We start from the raw sequence: 23,428 nt of genomic DNA on the forward strand, positions 1-23,428 counted from the left end.
GGCCGGATTTCAGGGCCAAGGTTTTCAGAAGCGGTATGACCCGTATTCGAACACATATAATCCTGGGTGGCGAGATCACCCCAATATGAGATATGGAAATGCTTCGGGAAACCAGCAGTGATCGCACCAGTAGAACCGTCCTCCACCTCTTTACCTGAGACACCAGGAGCAAGGAGCTCCACATTTTAGGCCACAAGGCCAAATACAGGGACCGAGTACCAGCATGTCAACTGAAGAAATGATTAATGCTTTAACTAAAAATGTGACTAACATGCAGGGAAATATGGTTCAATTTCAGGAGGAGACCCAATCGAGCATCAAGAATTTGGAGCAACAAATGAGTCAGGTCTCTGGAGCAGTGAGCCGATTAGAGGCTCGAGATTCGGGAAAGCTACCGTCTCAAACGGAGCTCAATCCGAAACAGAATACAAGTGCAATCACTTTGAGGAGCGGAAAAGAGATAAAAGGTAGAGATAAAGAGGTCGAGGAGGAGATTGTTGTTTATGAGCCCGAGCCTGAGCCAGATCCAGAGCCAGAGCTAGAACCTGAACCTGAGCCTTCCACATCTCATGAGAAGCCCAAGCAATCACCACCTCCACCACTTTATGAGCTAGCTCCTCCTTTTCCAGAAGCACTGCGAGATACTCGGAAAAAAGAATGTGATCGTGACATTTACGAGACTTTCCGTAAGTGTAAGGTAAATATTCCCCTTTTGGATGCTTTAAAGCAAATTCCTAGGTATGCTAAATTTCTGAAGGAAATTTGTACAACAAAAAGGAAACAAAGGTTAAGGGGAGCCCAAAAGGTAAAGGTTAGCGAGCACGTCTCTGCCATGTTCCGAAAGGCACTTCCTCCGAAGTGCAGTGATCCGGGCTTGTTCGCTATCCCTTGCGTGATTGGGAACACCACATTTCCTGGGGCTATGCTAGATTTAGGGGCTTCGATTAATGTCATTCCATATTTTTTGTATGAGTCTCTAAAAAACTAGGCACCCTACATGAAACTGGTGTTGTGATTCAGTTAGCCGACCACTCTAATGCTTACTCGAAAGGGATAGTAGAAGACGTGTTGGTTAAGGTCGATAAGTTAATCTTTCCTGCTGATTTTTATGTTTTAGATATGGAGCATGACAAGCACGCTACTCCTATTTTGTTAGGAAGGCCATTTCTAAAAACTGCTAGAACAAAAATTGATGTGCATAGTGGTTGTCTTACTATGGAATTTGATGGAAGCCTTGTAGAGTTTAACATCTACGATTCCATGAAATTCCCGAGAGATGACCACTCTTGTTACTCCATAGATGTCATTGATTCATACTTGCAGGATGTTTTCGATATAGGTGGAGAAGATTCTTTGCAGGTAGCTCTTGCAGGAAATGATATTGAGTATGTTTTAAGTGCTAACTTGCAGGAAATAGTACAGCTTTGGAGGAACATGTGACTCTTCCACTCGTTCCCTCCTTTGTGGGTCCTTTGCCTTTGACTATCCCTCCGGGGAAGCTTTTACCGTCTATTTTACAGGCACCCATAGCTGAGCTGAAATCATTGCCTGAGCATTCGAAATACGCATTCCTTAGAGATGGAGATACAATATCGGTGATTATATCAAGTAAGCTCTCCGCGGAACAGGAAAGAAAACTCATCGAGGTGCTAAAAGACCATAAGGAGGCGATCGGGTGGACTATAGCAGATATCAAAGGAATAAGCCCAACCACTTGCATGCACCGGATTTTGTTGGAGGATGATGCAAAGCCCGTGCGACAGCCTCAAAGGCGGCTTAACCCACCTATGATAGAGGTGGTAAAAGCCGAGATTCTGAAACTTCTCCCATCTGGTATGATTTTCCAATTTCAGATAGCAAATGGGTTAGTCCGACCCAAGTTGTTCCAAAGAAGTCTGGAGTCACAGTTGTAGAGAACCAAGATGGTGTCTTAGTTCCCACCCGTGTCCAAAATGGGTGGCGAGTCTGCATTGATTACCGTAGGCTTAACGCGGTAACAAGCGAACAAGGAAGGATCATTTTCCATTGCCTTTTATTGACCAGATGCTTGAGAGATTAGCTGGTCATGCTTATTATTGCTTCCTAGATGGATATTCTGGATATTTTCAGGTGGCCATAGTGCCGGAGTATCAGGAAAAAACAACCTTCACGTGTCCTTTTGGCACGTTTGCCTACCGGAGGATGTCTTTTGGACTATGCAATGCCCCCGCGACTTTTCAGAGGTGTATGGTAAGTATCTTTTCAGGATATATGGAGCGATTTTTGGAAGTTTTCATGGACGATTTTACCGTGCATGGAAATTCTATTGAAAATTGTTTAGAGCACTTGACTATGGTTTTAAAACGATGTATTGAAACTAACCTTGTGCTTAATTCTGAAAAGTGTCATTTCATGGTTGAGCAGGGAATTGTGTTAGGCCATGTGGTCTCTGTAAAGGTTATAGAAGTTGATAAGGCAAAAATTGATACTATTCCGTCCTTACCTTACCCTACTAATGTGCGAGAAATTCGTTCTTTTCTTGGTCATGCAGGTTTTTATCGCAGGTTTATAAAAGATCTCTCGAAGATTTCATCTCCTCTTTGCAGGTTGTTACAAAAAGATGAAAGGGAGGCTAGTCTCGGCTCCTATCATTCAACCTCCAAATTGGTCTCTTCCATTTGAGATTATGTGTCATGCAAGCGACTATGCCATAGGTGCGGTGCTAGGACAAAGAGTTGGAAGGGTGCCACATGCCATCTATTATGCTTCTATGACACTAAATGAGGCACAGCGTAACTACTCCACGACTGAGAAGGAGTTGTAAGTTGTGGTCTTTTCACTGGAGAAATTCCGATCCTACTTGCTCGGGACAAAAGTAATTATTTTCACTGACCATGCATCTCTCCGCCATTTAATAGCGAAGAAAGAAGCCAAACCTAGGCTAATTCGGTGGATTCTCTTATTAAGCGAGTTTGATTTGGAAATTCGAGACAAGAAGGGGATTGAGAACTTGGTTGCGGACCATTTGAGTCGATTAGTATCCTCTTATGATCTAGAACCAAGTTTGGAGAAGCCATGGCAAGAGCCTATTCGGGAAGAGTTCCCGGGCGAGCAATTGATGGCCCTAGGATGCTTACATCCATGGTATGCCGATATAGTAAATTTTCTTGTTTCTAACTCTTTTCCTCCTCATTTTTCCAAGGCACAGAAGGATAAGCTCAAGAGCGATGCCAAGCACTATGTATGGGACGAGCCTTATCTCTGGAAGCACTGCGCAGATCAAATAGTAAGGAGATGTATTCCTGATGAAGAGGTAGCTTCTATCCTTACCTTTTGTCATTCCCATGCATGTGGGGGTCATTTTGGAGCAAAAAGGACAGCACGAAAGGTATTGGAATGTGGTTTTTATTGGCCGAGTCTTCATAGGGATGCATTTCATTTCTGTAAATCTTGTGATAATTGTCAAAGGGTCGGGAATATATCCCAAAGAAATGAAATGCCTCAAAGTGCGGTTTTGTATTGTGAAATCTTTGATGTGTGGGGCATTGACTTTATGGGACCTTTCCCGACCTCTTTTGGTTTCATGTATATTCTTTTAGCAGTGGATTATGCATCAAAATGGGTGGAGGCTAAGGCCACTCGTACTGACGATGCTAAGGTGGTTGCAGATTCTGTGAAATCTAGCATATTTTGCAGGTTTGGAATTCCAAGGGCATTGATTAGTGACAAGGGAACCCATTTTTGCAATCGAACCATTGGTGCGCTGCTGAAAAAGTATCATGTGACTCACAAGACCTCAACGGCCTACCATCCACAAACAAATGGCCAAGCGGAGGTGTCTAATCGAGAGATCAAATCAATCTTGGGGAAAACGGTGAATCCAAGTAGGAAGGATTGGAGCTTGCGATTGGAAGACGTATTATGGGCATATAGAACAGCTTATAAAACCCTCATTGGTATGTCACCATACCGATTGGTGTTTGGAAAGCCGTGTCACCTTCCAGTAGAGCTTGAGCACAAAGCATATTGGACCGTCAAAAACTTCAACATGGCCCTGGATGAAGCTGGATTGCATCGGAAGTTACAATTGCAAGAATTGGAGGAGATAAGGAACGAGGCTTATGAAAATGCAGCAATTTACAAATCAAAGATTAAGGCATGGCATGACAAGTTAATTATAAGAAAAGAGTTTAAGGTGGGCCAAAAGGTCCTCTTGTTTCAGTCCCGCCTACGTCTTTTTCCAGGAAAATTGCGTTCTAGGTGGATCGGGCCAGTCATTATCGTGAAAGTGTTTCCACAAGGAGCTGTGGAAATCCAAAGTGAAGCCACCTCAAAGATTTTGAAGGTAAATGGACAGCGATTTAAGCCGTACTTTGAAGGATTCAAGCAAGTTGGGGCTGAGGATGTTCCTCTCGGTGACCCGGACTACGGTTAGACCATATGGTTGCAAGTCGTGTCGATGACGGTAAATAAACGAGCTTGTTGTATATAGTGTAGAAAGTTAGTTTTCTTTTGGTTTTTGGAAGATATTATGCGTTTGGTTTTTCGTTTTGCAGGAAATAAAAGAAAAGCTCGTGACTTGTGAAGTTGTTGTGTGTTGAAATGTGGATGAACGAGTATCAAAAATCGAGAATTGGTTATTGATGTGTGAGAAAAAGCATGAATGACTAATGAGAGTAATAGGTGGACAAGAGTGAAGAGGGAGCACAGAAAAAATGAGGGACGTTCTTCAACTAGGAAGGAAATCAAAGAAGCAAACACAAAACAATAGAAAGAAACAAAAAACAGAAGACGCTCGCAAGCCGCGATGAGAATCGCGGGTAGAGATTGTGCAGGTCACGACTCGCGACACTGTTCGCGACTCGCAATAGCATCAGGTCGCGACTCGCGACCAGACGTCTGTTTTTTTTTTTACGAAGCTCACTTACCCCTCTTTTTTATCCCTCACACACATTCATCCGCCACCCCTCCTTCCTCTCAACATTCTCTCACTCTCAAAACTCTCTACACTAATCTTTTCCTTTTTCTCTCTCCACACAAATTCTGCACTTTCCACTCTCCTTCACATCATAATCACTCCAAAATTTCTGAAAATTAACACCTTCTACCAAACCCTAGAATTTGGGGGCTTTTGATTTGGAGCAACACCATCCAAATTGAAGTTTGGAGGATCATTCTACGTGATTAAGGAAGCTATTCACAAGTTTTACTCACCCTACCTAACACTACTTGACTTACATTTTGGTGAGCCCACCAATTTACCAGAATTTGATCTTAAATGTCTTTTGGCTATGACACCACAAGGGGAGGGGTGTCCGGATTGGGTAAAATTTTGGGTGGATAGGTGCTTAGCTCAGTCGGCTGAGGGGAAGACCTCGGGGAAATTGAGTATGGGGCGCATGATTAGCCTTTTAGCCTCCCACCTAGGTGTCCTAGTACCTGTGGACAGGAAGGGCGCACCCACATACTGGTGGTCGGTTTTCTCGTGATTCCAACTGTTATGATACCATTACCTTGAGGAGTATTACCATGCTTCATTTCACAACCATAGGCAATGAGACGAGATATGTGTGGCTCTTTGGGGTAAGGAATGTTAGGTATATGACTTTACCGCAGGAGTGCGTGGCCATTACGGACCAGACTACCCACGAGGAGCTTTTACTTTCCCCTAATGAGAAGTATGCCCGCGTGGTGGCGGAGGAGTTAGGTCAGAGGGACCCTGAAGGGGTCCAACCTGTGCCACAGCCACAGCCACAACCTCAGCCACAGCAGTTCCAATACTAACAGTTTCAGCAGTACCAGCAAGAGCAGGGTTACCTCCCTCAAGCCCAGTTTCAGGCTCAGGTAACCCAGCAACTATCCAGTGTTAGGGGCGATTTGGGGGAGATGCAGGATAGGATGTACGGGATGGAGGACCAGATCTATTCAATTGGTTCCATGGTTTCGGCCATGAAAAACTTCTTTGTGTCTCGTTATCCACCTCAGGGACTGGAGAACCAGGACTCCTGGTACTACGATCCCACATCCGAGATTGAGGCGGCGCGCATTATACGCCGCCAGGAGAGAGAGGCCCGTAGGGCAGCCCGCAGGTTTGAGCGCGGGGGCCCCTCGGGATCTTAGAGCTTTTCCCTTTCCCTTTCCTTTTTCTGTTTTGGTTTGTTTTGTTTATATTGTGGTAAGTTGATGTAAATTTGAAAAAAAAAACAGTGAAAAGAAAAAGAAGAAAAAAAAAACGAAGAATCCCGCTGAGTTGAAAACCCGCAAGGGCGGGCGACTTGGGCAAAATTGGGGGCTTGGATAGGTCGAAAACCCGAAAGGGGCCTATGCAAGAGCTAGTTGAGCGGGTGAGTTTTGCGAGCCGAAAAAAAAAGAGAGATGAAAAAAAAATGAAAATGAGAAGCTAGGATGAAAACCCGAAAGGGTTCCTAGGCAAAATGAGAGATAAAAAAAGAGAGAAAAGAAAACTTGCTTTGATTCTCATTTGTCGGTGGCGGCGTTATAAGGTGGCGGCATTTGGAGTTGGTGTTTTCGGGTTAGATTAAGTTCTTGTTTTGTGTCTTTTGAGGGCGGGATAGACATCTCTTTTTGGCTTGTTTTTCTGTTGTTATTTATAGTATGTTTTGGTCGGAGCAAAAAGCTAAGCGTGGGGGAATCACTCACCCTCGTGCCTTACTTTCCTTGCATTTTGGGTTGGTTGGAGTTAGGAGGTCATTGTTGATGATCGTGTCCTGGGACCTTTCGGGATTCGAGGGTCATTTGTATAGGAGAATTCTTTTGGGGTAGATTTTATCGTTTGGCTTTTGTGTTTCGTGGATGGCGAATTCGGAGGTTGACGTGGTATGGCGTATTTTGGGGGCTTGGGTGTGTCGAGTTCTCTTTTTCTTTTACTCGAGGTCGAGTAAGGTTTAAGCGTGGGGGACTTTGATGTGTCCAAGTTATCCGCCAATCTTAGGCGGATTTCGGGTCGTTTTTGGTGACGGTACGAGCTTAGTATCGGGGTTTAGGAGAGATTTGATGTTAGGAGGTGTTGCCGGAGGATGTTGTGATTTGAGGAGTCTAGGGAGTGGTTTGCATGGTGGCACACTCGAGGGCCGATCTTAGCCCTCCAATCACTTTTTGTATCCTGGGGTCCTTGTTCGTAGTCCTTTATGGTGCATCTTCCGAGGTTTTCCGAGCCTTGTTCGAGTTTCGAGTTCCGAGGTCCGTGGTTCAAGCTTCGTTATTGTTCGTCGCTCGAGGATTGATTTCACTTCAGTTCTATAGCTCCATGGCTTACTCAAAAGCCAAATTATTTCTTCTTTCTCTTTGTATTTTTTGGTTTGGCGCGTTTTTTAGGCAGAGAGCACGTCGCGACCCGCGATTAATATTGCGAGTCGCGACCAGCTTGTTGTCGCGAGTCGCGAGGGTTGTCGCGAGTCGAGACCCCCTGCGTCAGCGCCTCATATTTTCTTTTCCTCCCTTGGAGGGTAAGGTTGTTAAGTTAGCTTTTTAGTTTAGTTTTAACTATGAAAAAAGGGAGGAGAGAGGTGTGTTCTATAGGTTTTCTTCTACTCTTCCTTATTAGATTTGTAATGAATTCTATGGCTTTGCTAGCTTAAACTTCCATCTTGGATTTGGTTATTGAAGCTCTAATCTATTTGTGAGAACTTGTTACTCTTTATTTTCTTATGGTCATTGTGATGCTTCTTGTATTTATCTCCATGATATTTGCATAATCTTTATTAGGAACGTTACTAGTATTGTTGTGTGAATCATCTAATGCTAATTTTAGGTGCATAATCGGATTGTTGTGTTCCTAGCTCCATGTAGCATACTAGGTGTTTGATTAAATGCTGAACATTAATCTTGTGCACTTAGAGAAGCATAGTGCATTACTTGAATGTTGTTGCTTTGATAACATTAGTAATCCTATCATGTTCCTCGACTTTAATGCTACTTTGGTTTGGACTTAAGTGCGATTCATTTGAGTTAAGTCATAGTAAGAGCGGTTCAAACCACGCGGATCGTGTGTTAAACCACGATCTAAGAGGATAGAGGTATCGACTTCTTGATAGGTGACCATAGGAGGGGTTGAGGGTTAAGGTTTCGTGATCACAAAGTAGGTTAGGGTGGATGTTAACCGAGTCCAAGGCATTTTTATATTGTAATCTCTTCGTGTTTTAGCACCGTGCGTAGTTTAGTTTACTTACATTGTTCCAAATCCCCCTTATTCGGTTACTTTGACCTTAACACATACTAGGGTTCTTAATTCGCTAATTTCCGATCAAGTTCCTTTGCTCCATGTGGATATGATCCCTACTTCCATTATACTTGCTTAGTGTGCATGAAAGTAGGTTAATTATATTTGGTTAGGAGTACACGGCAAACGCCTACCATCACCGCCGTTACTGTCAAAACCAAATGACGGAGAGACGCTCCAGCTTTATCTTGCGGTGAGTAACGTGTCCGTCAGTGCCGTCTTGACACGAGAAGCAATGAATCAGTAGCTCCCAATCTATTACGTCAGTAAGTCTCTGCTAGACGCAGAGACCAGGTATTCCTCATTGGAAAAACTCATTTTAGCCATAGTTGTTGCTGTTAAAAAACTTAGGCACTATTTTGAGACGCATACTGTTATTGTTATGACTAACTACCCTGTCAATTTTGTCTTGCGACGCCCCGAATTAACAGGATGCATGAGTAAATGGGCAATTGTGCTTAGTGCGTACGCGATCCAGTTCCGTCCAAGAACAGCCATTAAGTCGCAAGCTTTGGCAGACTTCGTGGCGGACTTTAGCCCAGAATTAGAACAGCTGGCAAACGATGAAGTCGCACAGATTAATCAAGTAAACGATGAGTCTTGGGTATCGTTTGTTGATGGATCTTCTAATTTTCGTGGTGCAGGTCTAGGCGTTGTGCTAAAGTCGCCACAAGGGGGCAAGGTAGTACGAGCCATTTGCTGTGAATTTAGAGCGATGAACAACGAAGCCGAGTACGAAGCACTTATAGCAGGAATGACGTTAGCAGAAGACATGGGACAGGGCGTTAAGAGTCTTCAGCGACTCATTGTTGATAGTTAGCCAAGTCAAGGGCGAATTCGCGGCAAAAGATTCCAAAATGGCTATGTACTTAGAAATAGCTCAGCGTAAGAGTAAAGTGTTTGACCCGTTTGATATTTTGCAGATACCAAGGGACCAGAATACGCAGGCAGATGCGCTGGCTAATCTCGGATCTTCTTTAAGGGACATTTCGTTTACTTCCATCCCTATTGTTCACCTGGAAAATCCTGCAGTCGCCAGGAATGTTGGAGACACCGTCGCGACAACGATTGAGCATCGTCAAGACAACCAAAATGTCATTGGTAACGTCAGCCACATCGTAGCTACGAGCGACCTTGGCACTAAGGAGGTAAGTTTCAGTTGCACAAAACCATTTTATGACTATCTTGCTAACGATATGCTTCCAGCAGACAAGGCAGAGGCGCGCAGAATTTGGTTTAAAGCGTCACGATACATTATTTGCAGGTTTGGTGCTCCGTCCGAAATAATATGCGACAATGGGTCGCAATTTATTAGCAACAAGACGAGACGTTTCTGTGACAAATGGAACATAATGTTGCTAACGTCAACGCCAAGATATCCACAAGCCAACGGACAGGCTGAGTCCAGTAACAAGACGATCATTGACACTCTAAAGAAACGACTTACAGCCGAAAAGGGTAAATGGGCGGAGGCGTTGCCTTCCATCTTATGGGCTAATCGTACGACACCACGCACTGCGACAGGACAAACACCGTTCTCACTAGTATATGGTTGTGAGGCTGTCTTGCCTTCCGAAGTGAACGTCCCGACTGCGAGATGTAGTTTAGCGACGGCGCAGCAGAACTATGACGAGCTCATAAGCGACCTGGATACCATTGAAGAGTTGCGTGACCCAGCGTTGGTGCGCATGGCTGCTCAGCAGCAAGTAGTCGCAAGGAGTTTCAACAAAAACGTCCAAGCCAAATCCTTTGTTGAAGGTGATTGGGTCCTAAGAAAAGTATTTCAAAACACACAAGAAGCTAACGCTGGTAAGCTATGACCTAAGTGGGAAGGACCATATCAAATTAGTAAGGTAGTAGGTAATGGAGCCTCCCAACTGGTCCGACGCGATGGAAGCTCCATACCACGCAGTTGGAACGCTACACACCTCAAACGATACTTCTTATAGTTAAGTAATTTACTTCGCTTTCCCGTCATTGTGTAAGAAATAAATAATGATTATTATCATGTCTGTGTCATTGTGTGTTACTGACTTCCAGGCAAGACATCCCCACCTGTTCCAATAACACTGCGACGATCTTTACCTACCCCAGCTAAACGTTACGACAGGGGCACTGCTATTCAAAGCCACAACTGTTTTCGACGTTCAATGTATTTTTCTGGCAATCGCATGAAAGTGTTTATGTACTTCCGATGTGTATTCAAAGTTGTTAAGTCCAAACGTTATGTCTGAACGACCAACAAAGGCTTACTAAGCGCCTGACTATGCCTTAGGAACGTCAGAATAACGACTGAAACACACGCATGTTGCACAAAGTAAAAGCATAAGATTAAAAAGCACAAAGCATAATTGTCAAAGTTATGGCCACCCCCATGGGCGACCCAAAAGTACAAACGTCAGAAGTTATGGTCACCCCCGTAGGTGACCCAAAAAGTACTGAACAAAGAGTCACTCCCTTGAGTGACCCAGAACAAAGTTCGATAAAAGTTCAAAGAAAGAGTGCATAATATAGAACGATTAAAAAACTAAGCGTCAGAGGCTTTGTTTGCTTCTTTTTCTGGCGACGCAGCAGTTAACGGAAGAGTGGCTGCGACCTCTTTCTCAGTCTCTGGGTCGGACGGCACGTCCGACGCAATAAACCCGGTGCAAGACGGAGCATTCTCATCTACCTTCGATGAAGAATTCGCCGTCGCATCCAAGTCTTTTTCGTCCATCAAATCCTTCATCGACCCCATGTATTGAAGGTACAAGTCGATATACTTCTGTGGCGTCCACGACCCCTTCTTCTTCATCAGGAACTGATACATCAGCGTAGTGACACGGTCGTTGCACGTGCCAAATTAAATACCTAACTTAGCCTAATATAGGGTAAGAAAGGGTCGATTCCACAAGGAAGCAAAGATTAATCAAGGGTTGAATGCGATTTAGCGAGCTAAGCCTATTTTTGGGGGTTTTTGAAATTAGTGAACAACTAAGAAATTAGGAACTAAGAAACTAACAGATAGATTAAATAATCCGAATTAAACTATATTAAAAGGACACTAGGGATAGGGGATTCGCGAGCTAATAGATTATCAACCAAGTTGTCAAGCCAAGGGGATTCCATAGGGTCGATTAGGGGACTCGATCTCTCAAATGCTTCCCAATTACTCTCTCGAGCTAATTAGGGGGACTTAATCAACCGATTTTACCTATTCTTATGGTAAAATCAATTAATCAAGCATTTCCACAACTCATAGTGATCCAAACGAGGTCCTATGGAGTCAAACACATATTCTCATGGTGAAGCCAACCTATAATCTAGCTAAAGATCTATCTAAGATTTCATTTCTCAATCCTTCACCTTAGATTTCCACAACAAGTTCAAATGGTGATCAATCAAATAAACAAGGCAATCAAATTAGTTAGACAACACAATCTCACCCAAAGCGCATCCCCAAGCTTGACTTTTAAGGCCAACTCATGGTTAGCAAGGTCATCCCCTTCCCCTAGTTACTAATCTACTCACTAGCCATGGAAAGGGATAAATAAAAAGCTTGAAGCAACAATAGTGAATATCATATCTAATAAGCTAATCATCAACTAATTACTACTAATCAATACCAAAGCAAGATAAAATAAACATAAAAACAAATAAGAGAAAAGATAGAAGAAATACTCAAAGATGGATGATATTCAAATGCAAAACTCCATTAAAATAGCTTCAATAACCCACATTCAAAAGTTTAGATATAGTTTCTCTCTCTAAATTCTACTTCTCTCTCTAAAAACTCTCTCTAAATTCTACTTCTCTCTCTAAAAACTCTCTCTAAATTCTACTTCTCTCTCTAAAAACTCTCTCTAAATTCTACTTCTCTCTCTAAAAACTCTCTCTAATTAGAACTAATTAATTTCATAAAATTAAAAGCTTAGTCTTAGAATTATTATAAAATTGGTTTTATACCCCGTAGAAACAAGGGCAAAGTTGTAAAAGACGAAACAAAAAGAACGGAGTATCTGGGCGTTGGAGCGCCCGCTCCTGCCAATATGGAGTGCCCGCTCCGGCTTGGAGCGCCGCTCCTGGGCCGCTCCAAGTTTCTGCCAAGTAGTGAGAGCCTTGGAGCGCCAGCTCTTGCACCGCTCCTGGGCCGCTCCATGCTACTGTCATTTGCCTCATCTAATATGGGGCACCCGCTTCTTTTCCTCGAGCGCTTTGGAGCCTCTTCCTTGCTTATCTTTGCTTCAAAACACTCCAAGAACATATTAGATGGGGGAGGGGGTAGAATGCACATGCAAATGAAATGACCTATATGCAACCTAATAGTATGCAAATGAACTAAAACTAAATGCTAAACATGAGAATATGAGAAATGATGGAAAAGGGAAGAAAAAGGAATATAATGGCCTAAAATGAATCTAAATGACCTAAATAAATGCAAATAAGTGAACCTAAAGTCCACTTATCAAATTCCCCCAAGCTTGCCAATTGCTTGTCCTCAAGCAATCAACAATCTCAAGGAAACCAATGCATGAATGAAAACTATAAAGGCATCACAAAATTAAGGTCCTCGTCTTATAAGAGGTGTCAAGGCAAAGGAAATCTCGACCAATTTTCGAAGCTTATAGCCGTCCTTCCTTATCCACAAGTTAGGGGTCAAAGGGTGGTCTAAGCTAGTGTGCAAAGAAAATGATTGTCTTAGAGCCCTCAACTATCACACAAGCCTTCATTGATTTTAAGTGAAACCTTTCCCTACAAAATGGAAAAACTCGCTCAACCTTGTACCAATCGCGCCCCACAAGCTCACAAGATCCCCTAAGCTAGCCTATTTATTAACTTGATTTTTTTTGTTGTTGCAAGGGCCCTAGACTACCTCCTCACGCGGTCTACCTCTCACTCGATAGTCATGTTTCTGAGGCACGGTACCGAGCACTCGATATGAGACGCGATAAGAGGGTAAGGTAGCTCATACCCAAGGCATTGGAGCATCTCTAGGGGCCAAAGCATGATGATATAGAGCTACTAGCCTTGTGGTTCTTATGCACCACTTATTGAACCAATTGGCCAAAGGGCTTTTTTTTTCTTTTTAAGGCTACTAGCCTTCCATTTGATTGAGCTAGAAAGGTTCTCAAGGTAGCCAAAAGGCGTATCCAAGGTCAAAGGAGAGAGTAAAGACTTTTTATAGGGAAAAAGTGACATTAATTCACGCTAAGGCGAGTCTCGGACAATCGAGGGGTCTATTAGTACCAAGACCTAGGCATCCAAGCTTAAAGCACCCCTAATACTCCTAACGAGCACATAAGACACTCAAGGCTAATCACCTCTACTCAAAAGCCAAGTTCCCAACCTCTTAATTCATATCATAGAGTTATTCCTTAATTAGGTGATGCAAAAAAAAATCTGTTTGATGCTTTTTTTTTTTATATGCAAATTATAAGCTACATGCAAAGCTATCATGCCATGCAACTATACTACATGCAAGTCTAAGACCTAAAGAAATGAGAAGAAAATAAAAAGAAACGTAAAGCAAAAAGATATATACAAAGCAACAAAAAGAGTAGACATAGGAAAAAGTTATATACATGTAATATACAAGAAAACAGTCAACCATGGTCGTTCTCATCAAATTCCTCAAGGCAATAAACATTGAAGCACACTCTCCTATCATGCCTCTAAACCCGACCTAGCAATGCATCCTCTCTAAGACGCGCACCCAAAAAAACACCCCAAACCCTTAAAAAGAAGCCACATCCCGCGAGCATAATCAAATATAAACACCCCCAAACAATCAAGGCACCGTCCTCGGTGCAATCATTCAAAAGAAGTAAAGGGGGACGGGGCAAAAGGAACTAGTCCTCGTCCATGTGAGATGGACCGGCTTCCGGAGGGGGGCCATGAGGCTCCCAACCGCCGTGTAGCCCGGCGGCCAAGCGCCGTAGGGGTGGGGATAGGCGGGATCACCCATGGGGTTGGAACCCCCGGGTGCTCGCCAATCATAGGGTGGGTCGCGTTGGGGCCAATACGGGTACGTGGGTTGGCGTTCATTCCATCCCGGTATTGGCCATGTTGAGGAGGCCAATTTGGAAAGTTGACATAAGGGTCAACATTTCCACTCTGCACATGGTGATGGTACATAGCATCAGTTTGTACCATCATACCACTCAAGTCTTCTCTCATGCCTTGGATCATATTCATCATACGATCCTGGTTGAGAGCAAGACTGTGGTAGGCCCCCTCATAGTCAAAAGACAGGATGACACTGAGGCACGCCGGCTGGAACTCGGCTCCTCTTGATGGGGAGGAGGAGCTAAGTTGCCGCGTCGGGCTGGGCGTCCGCGAGGGGGTCAAAAGGGATGAGAAGAATCTCAACTCCTCCCCTCGCGATCAAAGGTGTCACCGCTGGGTTTGGGAGGTAACAGTGATGACGACCCCTTACCTTCCAAACAAACCGCTCGGGATCGGGGGTAAAGTCATCCACCCGGCGGCTCTAATATAGTGCAAATCAAGGAAGGGGTTCTATCAACTGGAGTCAACAAAGAGAGTTGCTCCCCAAACCCAAGAGCGGAGGCAATGATAGTAACATCCCCCACAATGAATATCGGATTTGAATAATTCCCCACGGCGTATAGCAAGACACCGTTGGAGAAATAGAAATCCGAAATTCAGCTTGCCCCCACTTTCTTCAGGGTGATGGGAGGCAATGTAGAGTGCACTCACCTCCTCCGATGCTACCTTACTTGGTTCTTTTTTTGAGTAAATGGAGGTAACAAGGAGGCGGTGAATGTATCTAAGAATGGGGGAATGCATATGAGAGGAATATCCCGTCTTTGGATCAAAAGGGGCGTATCCGGCAATGTCGCGCCAAAATACGTCCCTTTGATAGAAGGTGGGGTATTGCCAAGTCTCGGGATTGCGAATGGCGTTTGAGGCATCACATTGGAAAATTTCATTAAGCCTCGCCAAAGAGATGCATTGGGGTTGATTGAACAATTGGAAGGAGATTTCATACTCCCCCTCATGTCCCTCAACCTCACGTCTCTCGAGAGAGGCTAAGAATTCCAAGTGAGGCGCTCATACGTCAAGGCGCTAAATGTGTGAAAGCGTTCCATGCCTAAAGCAAACAAGGCACGCCTTACATCAACTCTTATCCCTAGACTTTCAAGGGTGTCATTGGAAAAACTTGGAAGCCTTGATCTTCCGGTGCTTAAGTTCGTCATACCAACGTTTATGTTCGGGTTTGACGAACTTAAGAGCCGGAAGGGTGCCCTTGGTGTTCTTTGGGAGGTTGAGCCATGATCTTTTCTTACTTTTTTTACGGAACGAAACATCTTGGAGTTTAAAGAAATGCTCAACCAAGTGATAGTTTTTTAAAAATCAAAAGACACGAGCTCAACCTAACAAATAAACACAAAAATAAGGGCACCGATGAAGACAAGAAAAATCAAAGTAAAAATAAGAAAAATTGAAAAGACACTATAAAAAATATAAAAACAAAAGGAACTAGAAAGATGAAAGGAGTAAGTAACTAAAAGAAAAAGAACGAAAAAAAATCACACAAAAATTCGAAAAAATCCAAAAATCAGATAACAATCAAAATCTATCTAAATCTACCAGCTAAGTCCACAAGAAACACCACAATCATCATATATTCAATTCAAATCTAGAAGAAAAATGAAAGTTAGGGTTAAGTTTTACCTCCCTCTTTAAGAGGGGTGAAGAAATCCCAATTGCGAGCAATGTAGGCGATTTCAAGCTTCAATATGCTCCTTACCCTTTTTTCTTCAAGAATTCTCCCCAAACTTCAACTTTTAAGTGATGAGAAATTTCGAATTTGGGGCTTTTTGACGAAAATGGGTTCTTTTGTAGAGGAGGAGAAAATATGAAGGTTTTGTGAAGGAGTGAGTGAAAATTTGAGAGATGAAGAGATATGGAGATTTGAAGTTGGAGTTTTAATGGAGGTTGGAGAGAGAAAAGGGTTTGAGTGAAATGTGAGTGAGAGGAAGGGAGTGAGTGAGAGGGAAAGGGATGTGAGTGAGAGAGAAGGGGAGGGCCGATGGAAAAAGGGAGCTTAAAAAAAAATTCGCTCGGCTCAATGGAGCGCCCGCTCCGCTAAAAGGAGCGCCCGCTCCGAGCCTGGAGCGGGCGCTCTTTCATCGCTCCCCACCGCTCCAATTTGTCTTTTTAAAAAAAATTCGTGGGCGGAGCGCCCGCTCCTGGACCGCTCCCCCCACGCTCCAATCTCTCTGCCTTCCTTGTAATTCTTGCGGAAGGATGGAGCGCCCGCTCCTGTTTATGTGGAGCGCCCGCTCCTCTTGTGGAGCGCCCCTTTTGGGCTCTTTTGGCTCGCTCCTCCTTCCCTTCTTCAACACTTAGCCAATTTTTTTCATTTTTTCATCTTTTTTTTTTTTTTTTTTTTCAAAGCTTAGACCCCGGGTTGCCTCCCGTAAGCGCTTCTTTAAAGTCATTAGCTTGACTTCCCTATGATTAAAATTCTCATAGGGAAAGGGGGTAGTCATCCAAAGCAATGTGACCAATGTGCTCAATTTGGGTTCCATCATGGTATACCTTGAGTCTTTGCCCATTTACTTTGAACGTCCCTTTTTCTTCACTCCACACTTCTACCGCTCCATGCGGGAACACCGTTTTTACCTCAAACGGTCCACTCCACCTAGACTTAAGTTTCCCCGGAAAGAGTCTTAGCCTAGAGTTGAAGAGAAGGACCTTGTCTCCTACCTTGAACTCTCTCTTCATTATCCTTCGATCATGCCAAGCCTTAGTTCTCTCCTTGTAAATCCTAGCATTTTCATAGGCATCCCCCTAAGCTCTTCGAGCTCATGAACATCCAAAAGTCTTCTTTCCCCGGATGACTTGAGATCAAAATTCAAAAGCTTGATGGCCCAATATGCTTTATGCTCTAACTCAACTGGCAAGTGGCATGATTTGCCATACACAAGCTTGTAAGGGGTTGTGCCAATTGGCGTCTTAAAAGCTGTCCTATAGGCCCATAAAGCATCATCGAGCTTTAATGACCAATCCTTGCGAGATCGGTTCACGGTTTTCTCCAAGATGAGCTTCACCTCCCTATTTGACACTTCCGTTTGGCCACTACATTGTGGATGATAGGAGAGCCCCATTTTATGATGCACCCCATATTTGGAGAGGAGTGCTTGGAAACTCTTTTTGACGAAATGGGATCCCCTATCACTAATCACGGCCCTTGGAACCCCAAACCTCGGGAATATCACGGACTTAAAAGCTTGGTAACTACCTTAGCATCGTTGGTGGGAGAGGCGATTGCTTCCACCCATTTGGAGACATAGTCAACCGCCACTAAAATATAGGAGTTACCAAGTGAAGAAGGGAAAGGTCCCATGAAATCCACCCCCCAAACATCAAAGATCTCCAACTCTAGAATGTTGTGAGGGGCAATTCATGCCTTTTTGAGATGTTGCCAACCCTTTGACACCGATCGCAAGCTTTAACAAAGCTCCAAACATCCTTGAACATTGTGGGCCACCACAATCCACATGATAAGATCTTGGCAACGGTCTTGTCGGAGCCCATATGTCCTCCAAAAGGGGTGAATGACATTTCTCTATCACACTTGCTATCTCATCATCGGGAAGGCATCTCCGGTATAAACCATCCTCCCCCGTTTGAACAAAAGTGGGTCCTCCCACGCATAAAACTTAGAATCATGGAGAAACCGCCTTCGTTGTTGATATGTAAACTCAAAAGGAATAATCCCACAAGCCAAGTAATTCGCCATGTCGGCAAACCATGGAGTATCAAGAGCTTTGATGGAGTATAAGAATCATCCTTTAAGCTATCATCAATGGGAAGCTCATGGAGGGGGAGTCTTCAACAAAGGTAACGTGAAAGGTGGTCGGCCACCAAGTTTTCCGTTCCCTTCTTGTCCTTAATCTCAATATCAAATTCTTGGAGGAGCAAGATCCATCTAATCAATCGCGGCTTCGCATCTTTCTTGGACATAAGATATTTGATTGCCGAGTGGTCCGTGTACACTACCACTTTGGAGCACACAAGATAAGGCCGAAACTTATCGAAGGCAAACACAACCGCTAACAACTCTTTCTCCGTTGTGGCGTAGTTCTTTTGAGCCGAATCAAGTGTCTTGCTCGCATAGTGGACCACATGAAGCTTTCCCTCTTTTCGTTGCCCTAAAACGGCTCCCACTGCATAATCACTAGCATCACACATTAGTTCAAAAGGCAAGCTCCAATCCGGAGCTTGCACAATGGGGGCGGAAATAAGGGCATGCTTTAAAGTCTCAAAAGCGTTCATGCAAGCATCATCAAAAACAAACTCGTTATCTTTTTGCAAGAGGCTAGATAGGGCCTAGCAATCTTAGAGAAGTCTTTTATGAACCGGCGATAGAAACCGGCATGACCAAAAAAGAACGCACTCCCTTCACCGTAGTAGGTTGGGGTAACTTCTCTATGACCTCAACTTGGCCCTATCTACCTCAATTCCCTTGTGGGAGATCTTGTGTCCCAACACATGCCATCCTCAACCATGAAGTGACATTTCTCCCAATTAAGCACTAGATTCATCTTTTGACATCTTTGAAGCACATTTTTCAAGTTCTTGAGACAATCGTCAAAAGATGAACCTACACGGAGAAGTCATCCATGAATACCTCAATGGTCTTCCAACATGTCCGAAAAGATGGCGGCCATACATCTTTGGAATGTAGAGGGCGCATTGCACAAGCCAAATGGCATCCTTCGATAAGCAAAGGTACCAAATGGACAAGTGAATGTAGTCCTTTCTTGGTCATCGGGGTGGATGGGAATTTGAAAGAACCCCGAATAACCATCAAGGAAACAAAAATGGGAATGACCCGCCAACCTTTCCAACATTTGATCTATAAAAGGGATGGGGAAATGATCTTTCCGGGTGGCCTTATTCAATCTCCGGTAATCAATGCACATACGCCACCCGGTCACCGATCTAGTAGAGATTAGCTCTCCCTTTTCATTGGTGATGACGGTCATGCCTCCCTTTTTAGGGACCACATGGACGGGACTAACCCACCGGCTATCGGAGATAGGGTAGATTATTCCCGCCTCAAGGAGTTTCAAGACCTCCTTTTTGACCACTTCCTTCATATTGGGATTCAACCTTCTTTGAGGCTCAATAGAAGAAGCATGATCGTCATCAAGATGAATTCTATGCATGCACAAGGTAGGACTTAGCCCCTTGAGATCTTCAATGCTATACCAATGGCACTTCTATGTTCCCGAAGGACATCAAGAAGTTGAGTAAGTTGAGTGCCTTCAAGCATAGCATTGACCATCACCGGGTAAGTCTCACCCTCACCAAGAAATGCATATTTTAAAGAAGGGGGAAGGGGTTTCAACTCTACCTTGGGAGGAGGCTTAGAACTCTCCTCCTTAGGTGAAGGCACCTCAAGGGCTTCGATCTTCTCCTTGGACAATAGGTTGGAGAGGATCCATGGCAAGCTTGAAGTTCTTCCCTTCCTCATTATCCTCCAAATCCTCGCCCAAAAGTACATCTTCCAAAGGGTCCTTCTTATTCCTCATACCCTTCAAACTCAAGACCTCCTCATCAAAACTATCTATCTCTTCACTTCTTCCATGATTGGAGACTTCATTGATTTGATGAAAGCAAACTCCATGCTTTCATCTCCTACCCTTAATGTAAGCACATCACGTTTCATATCAACAAGAACCCCAGCCGTTTTAAGAAAGGCCTCCCAAGTATAAGAGGGACTTGGGAGTCTTCCTCCATCTCCATAACCACAAAGTCACATGGGATGAAGACCCTTCCAACTTGGACCGGCACATCCTCCAACTCTCCAATAGGAACCTTCACCGATCTATCGGCGAGTTGAATGACCCTCCTTGTAGGCTTGAGTTCAAAATTAAGTTGCTTAGCTATGGACAAGGGCATCAAACTACACTCGCCCCAAATCTGCCAAGGCCCTCTTGGGCTCCAAGTCCCCAATCTTCAAAGGAATAGAAAATGACCCCGGATCTTCAAGCTTCTTGGGGAGCTTGTTTTGAAGTACGGCACTAACTTCGGCGGTCAAAGCATAGTAGCACTTTCCTCGAGCTTGGTCTTATTGGAGAGGAGCTCCTTAAGAAACTTGGCATAAGTGGGCATTTGAGACATGGCTTGGAGGAAAGGGATATGCACTTGAAGTCCTTTCATGACTTCCAAGAACTTCATGAATTTGTCATTGAGTTGTTTCTTAGCTAACCTTTGAGGAAAAGGAACCGGAGGCACATAAGCCTTGGGTGTCGCTTGACTAGCCTCGTTGCGTTGCTCATGAACTTCTTTCTCTTGACTCGGTACAACATCACTTTCATCCTTCACTATTACTTCTTCAAGAAGCTTCTCAACCTCACCTTCACTCCCTCTTTCTCAACTTCGGGCTTTCATTCACCTCACTAGGCATCTTAGGCCCCTCATAATTTGCTCCGGATCTCAAAGTAATGGCCTTGGCATGCTCGTGAATCACGGGTTGGCTTGGAAATTTAGTAGAGGGGGAAGTGGTGTTGCTTACTTGTTGGGCAATTTGAGCAAGTTGGGTCTCAATCATTTTGTTGTGAGCTTGCATTTGTTGTAAGGAAGAGTGAATATCCCCTACTTCTTATCATTATCGGTATTGGTCTGGTTTGTTGGGCAAGGAAAAGTTGAAGTGTAGACTCAAGTGATGAAGGCTTTGGTTGGTTAGGCTCAAAGGGTGGTCTTTGTTGTGGTTGGTTGAAACCGGGTGGTCGGAAGTTGGATGTGTAGTTGTTGTGATTTTGTGGTGGAGGGTGTTTCCATGATCCTTGAGAGGGGTTGTTCCACCTCCCTTGGTTGTTGAAGTTTGAAGGCCCCTCTTGCCTTGCACCAACCCATGCGACATGTTCCGTAGATCCTCCACAATAAGAGCTTGCATGATCGGTGCCCCCACAAATTTCACAAGAGAAAGCTTGGGAAGGTGGTTGGCTTGGGGATGCCAAGTTCACCTTCTCGAGTTTCTTAGCTAGAGTGTCTAGCTTGGCATGGATATGATCCATAGCATCTACATCATACTTCCCTTTGCCACTAGCCTTCTTGCTTGTAGACCTTGTGTTCCCCGAAGAGTAATGCCTCACAACCTCCTCTATGGTGGGCTCAATGTTATCAACCGGAGTTTGGTGAGTTGACCCCCCGCTCCGGAATCAAGACTAGCTCTAGTCATGGAAGCAACCCATCATAGAAGCTTTGCATCAACATCCATTGACTATACCCATGGTGCGGACACGATCTTCGGAGGTCTTTGAACCTATCCATGCCTCATTCAAACTCTCATCCTCATCTTGTATGAAATTAGAGATCTTCCTCCTAGCCTCGGAAGTCTTCTCTTGAGAATAAAACTCATCAACAAAAGCCGCCGTCACTTGTGCCCAAGTAGTCAAGGAATTGAGGGGGAGAGACTGTAACCACTTCTTGGCCTTCCCCGTGAGAGAGAAGTGAAAAAGATTAAGCCTCACGAACTCTTGATTAACATTATTTTGCTTGACCGTGGCACAAAGCTCAAGAAAGTTCGCCAAATGGTCAAGTGGACACTCATGAGAAAATCCTCCATAAGGCTCTTGCTTGATCATTCTAATCAAATGTGGAGAGAACTCAAAGTTAGCGGTAGTTGCCGGCCTTCGTATCCCACTTTTGAGCTCAAATGCTTCGGGGTGACCATAGTCCCTCAAAGCTCTTGGAGGGGGTGGACCCTCCGCCATGATACTAGAAGTAGAAGAACTGGATTGATCTTCCTCAAATACCTCCCCCGGTTGCTCCTCACTAGTAGCTAGCACCCTTGGTTCCCGAAAAATCCTCCTCAACTCCCTAGAGTGCCCTCAAGATTGTGGTCGATTGGAAGCAAATGATCACTTCGTAACCTTCTTGACATGCAAACACAAAAGCTAAAGGGAGAGATTAGCAACACAAAGGTTTACCACCAAGTAGCAAGCAACCAATCGGTAACCAAAGAAATATAAAAATGGAAAAGGGGAGGGGAATAGAGTTGACTTAGACTCAAAAATCACAATTCAATGCAATGTAATCCGTTGCTTCCCCGGCAACGGCGCCAAATTTGACACGGTCGTTGCACGTGCCAAATTAAATACCTAACTTAGCCTAATATAGGGTAAGAAAGGGTCGAATCCACAAGGAAGCAAAGATTAATCAAGGGTTGAATGCGATTTAGCGAGCTAAGCCTATTTTTGGGGGTTTTAAATTAGTGAACAACTAAGAAATTAGGAACTAAGAAACTAACAAATAGATTAAATAATCGAATTAAACTATATTAAAAGGACACTAGGGATAGGGGATTCACGACTAACAATTATCAACCAAATTGTCAAGCCAAGGGGATTCATAGGGTCGATTAGGGGACTCGATCACTCAAATGCTTCCCAATTACTCTCTCGAGCTAATTAGGGGACTTAATCAACCGATTTTACCTATTCTTATGGTAAAATCATTAATCAAGCATTTCCACAACTCATAGTGATCCAAACGAGGTCCTAGGGAGTCAAACACCTATTCTCATGGTGAAGCCAACCTATAATCTAGCTAAAGGTCTATCTAAGATTTCATTTCTCAATCCTTCACCTTAGATTTCCACAACAAGTTCAAATGGTGATCAATCAAATAAACAAGGCAATCAAATTAGTTAGACAACACAATCTCACCCAAAGCGACCCCAAGCTTGACTTTTAAGGCCAACTCATGGTTAGCAAGGTCATCCCCTTCCCCTAGTTACTAATCTACTCACTAGCCATGGAAAGGGATAAATAAAAAGCTTGAAGCAACAATAGTGAATATCATGTCTAATAAGCTAATAATCAACTAATTACTACTAATCAATACCAAAGCAAGATAAAACAAACATAAAAACAAATAAGAGAAAAGATAGAAGAAATACTCAAAGATGGATGATATTCAAATGCAAAACTCCATTGAAATAGCTTCAATAACCCACATTCAAAAGTTTAGATATAGTTTCTCTCTCTAAATTCTACTTCTCTCTCTAAAAATTCTCTCTAAATTCTACTTCTCTCTCTAAAAACTCTCTCTAACTAGAACTAATTAATTTCAGAAAATTAAAAGCTTAGTCTTTGAATTATTACAAAATTGGTTTTATACCCCGTAGAAACAAGGGCAAAGTTGTAAAAGACGAAACAAAAAGAACGGAGTATCTGGGCGTTGGAGCGC

At 43.7% G+C, this 23,428-nt stretch overlaps 1 non-coding gene and 2 pseudogenes across 1 annotated transcript; 2 read left to right on the forward strand and 1 right to left on the reverse strand.

Annotated features, from left to right (window-relative positions):
• Positions 1-223: 223 nt before the first annotated feature.
• LOC130589890 (uncharacterized) lies at positions 224-4,414 on the forward strand (annotated as a pseudogene).
• Positions 4,415-16,594: 12,180 nt separating this feature from the next.
• On the reverse strand, positions 16,595-19,398 carry LOC130589891 (uncharacterized; annotated as a pseudogene).
• A 2,062-nt stretch (positions 19,399-21,460) lies between these two features.
• Positions 21,461-21,566, forward strand: LOC125492985 (small nucleolar RNA R71). The gene has a single exon (XR_007269370.2). It is a non-coding gene; the product is annotated as a small nucleolar RNA R71 (small nucleolar RNA).
• The last annotated feature ends 1,862 nt before the right edge of the window (positions 21,567-23,428 follow it).

The sequence above is a fragment of the Beta vulgaris genome, chromosome 8 (genome assembly GCF_026745355.1).
Source record: "Beta vulgaris subsp. vulgaris cultivar EL10 chromosome 8, EL10.2, whole genome shotgun sequence".
Classification (NCBI taxonomy): Eukaryota; Viridiplantae; Streptophyta; class Magnoliopsida; order Caryophyllales; family Amaranthaceae; genus Beta; species Beta vulgaris.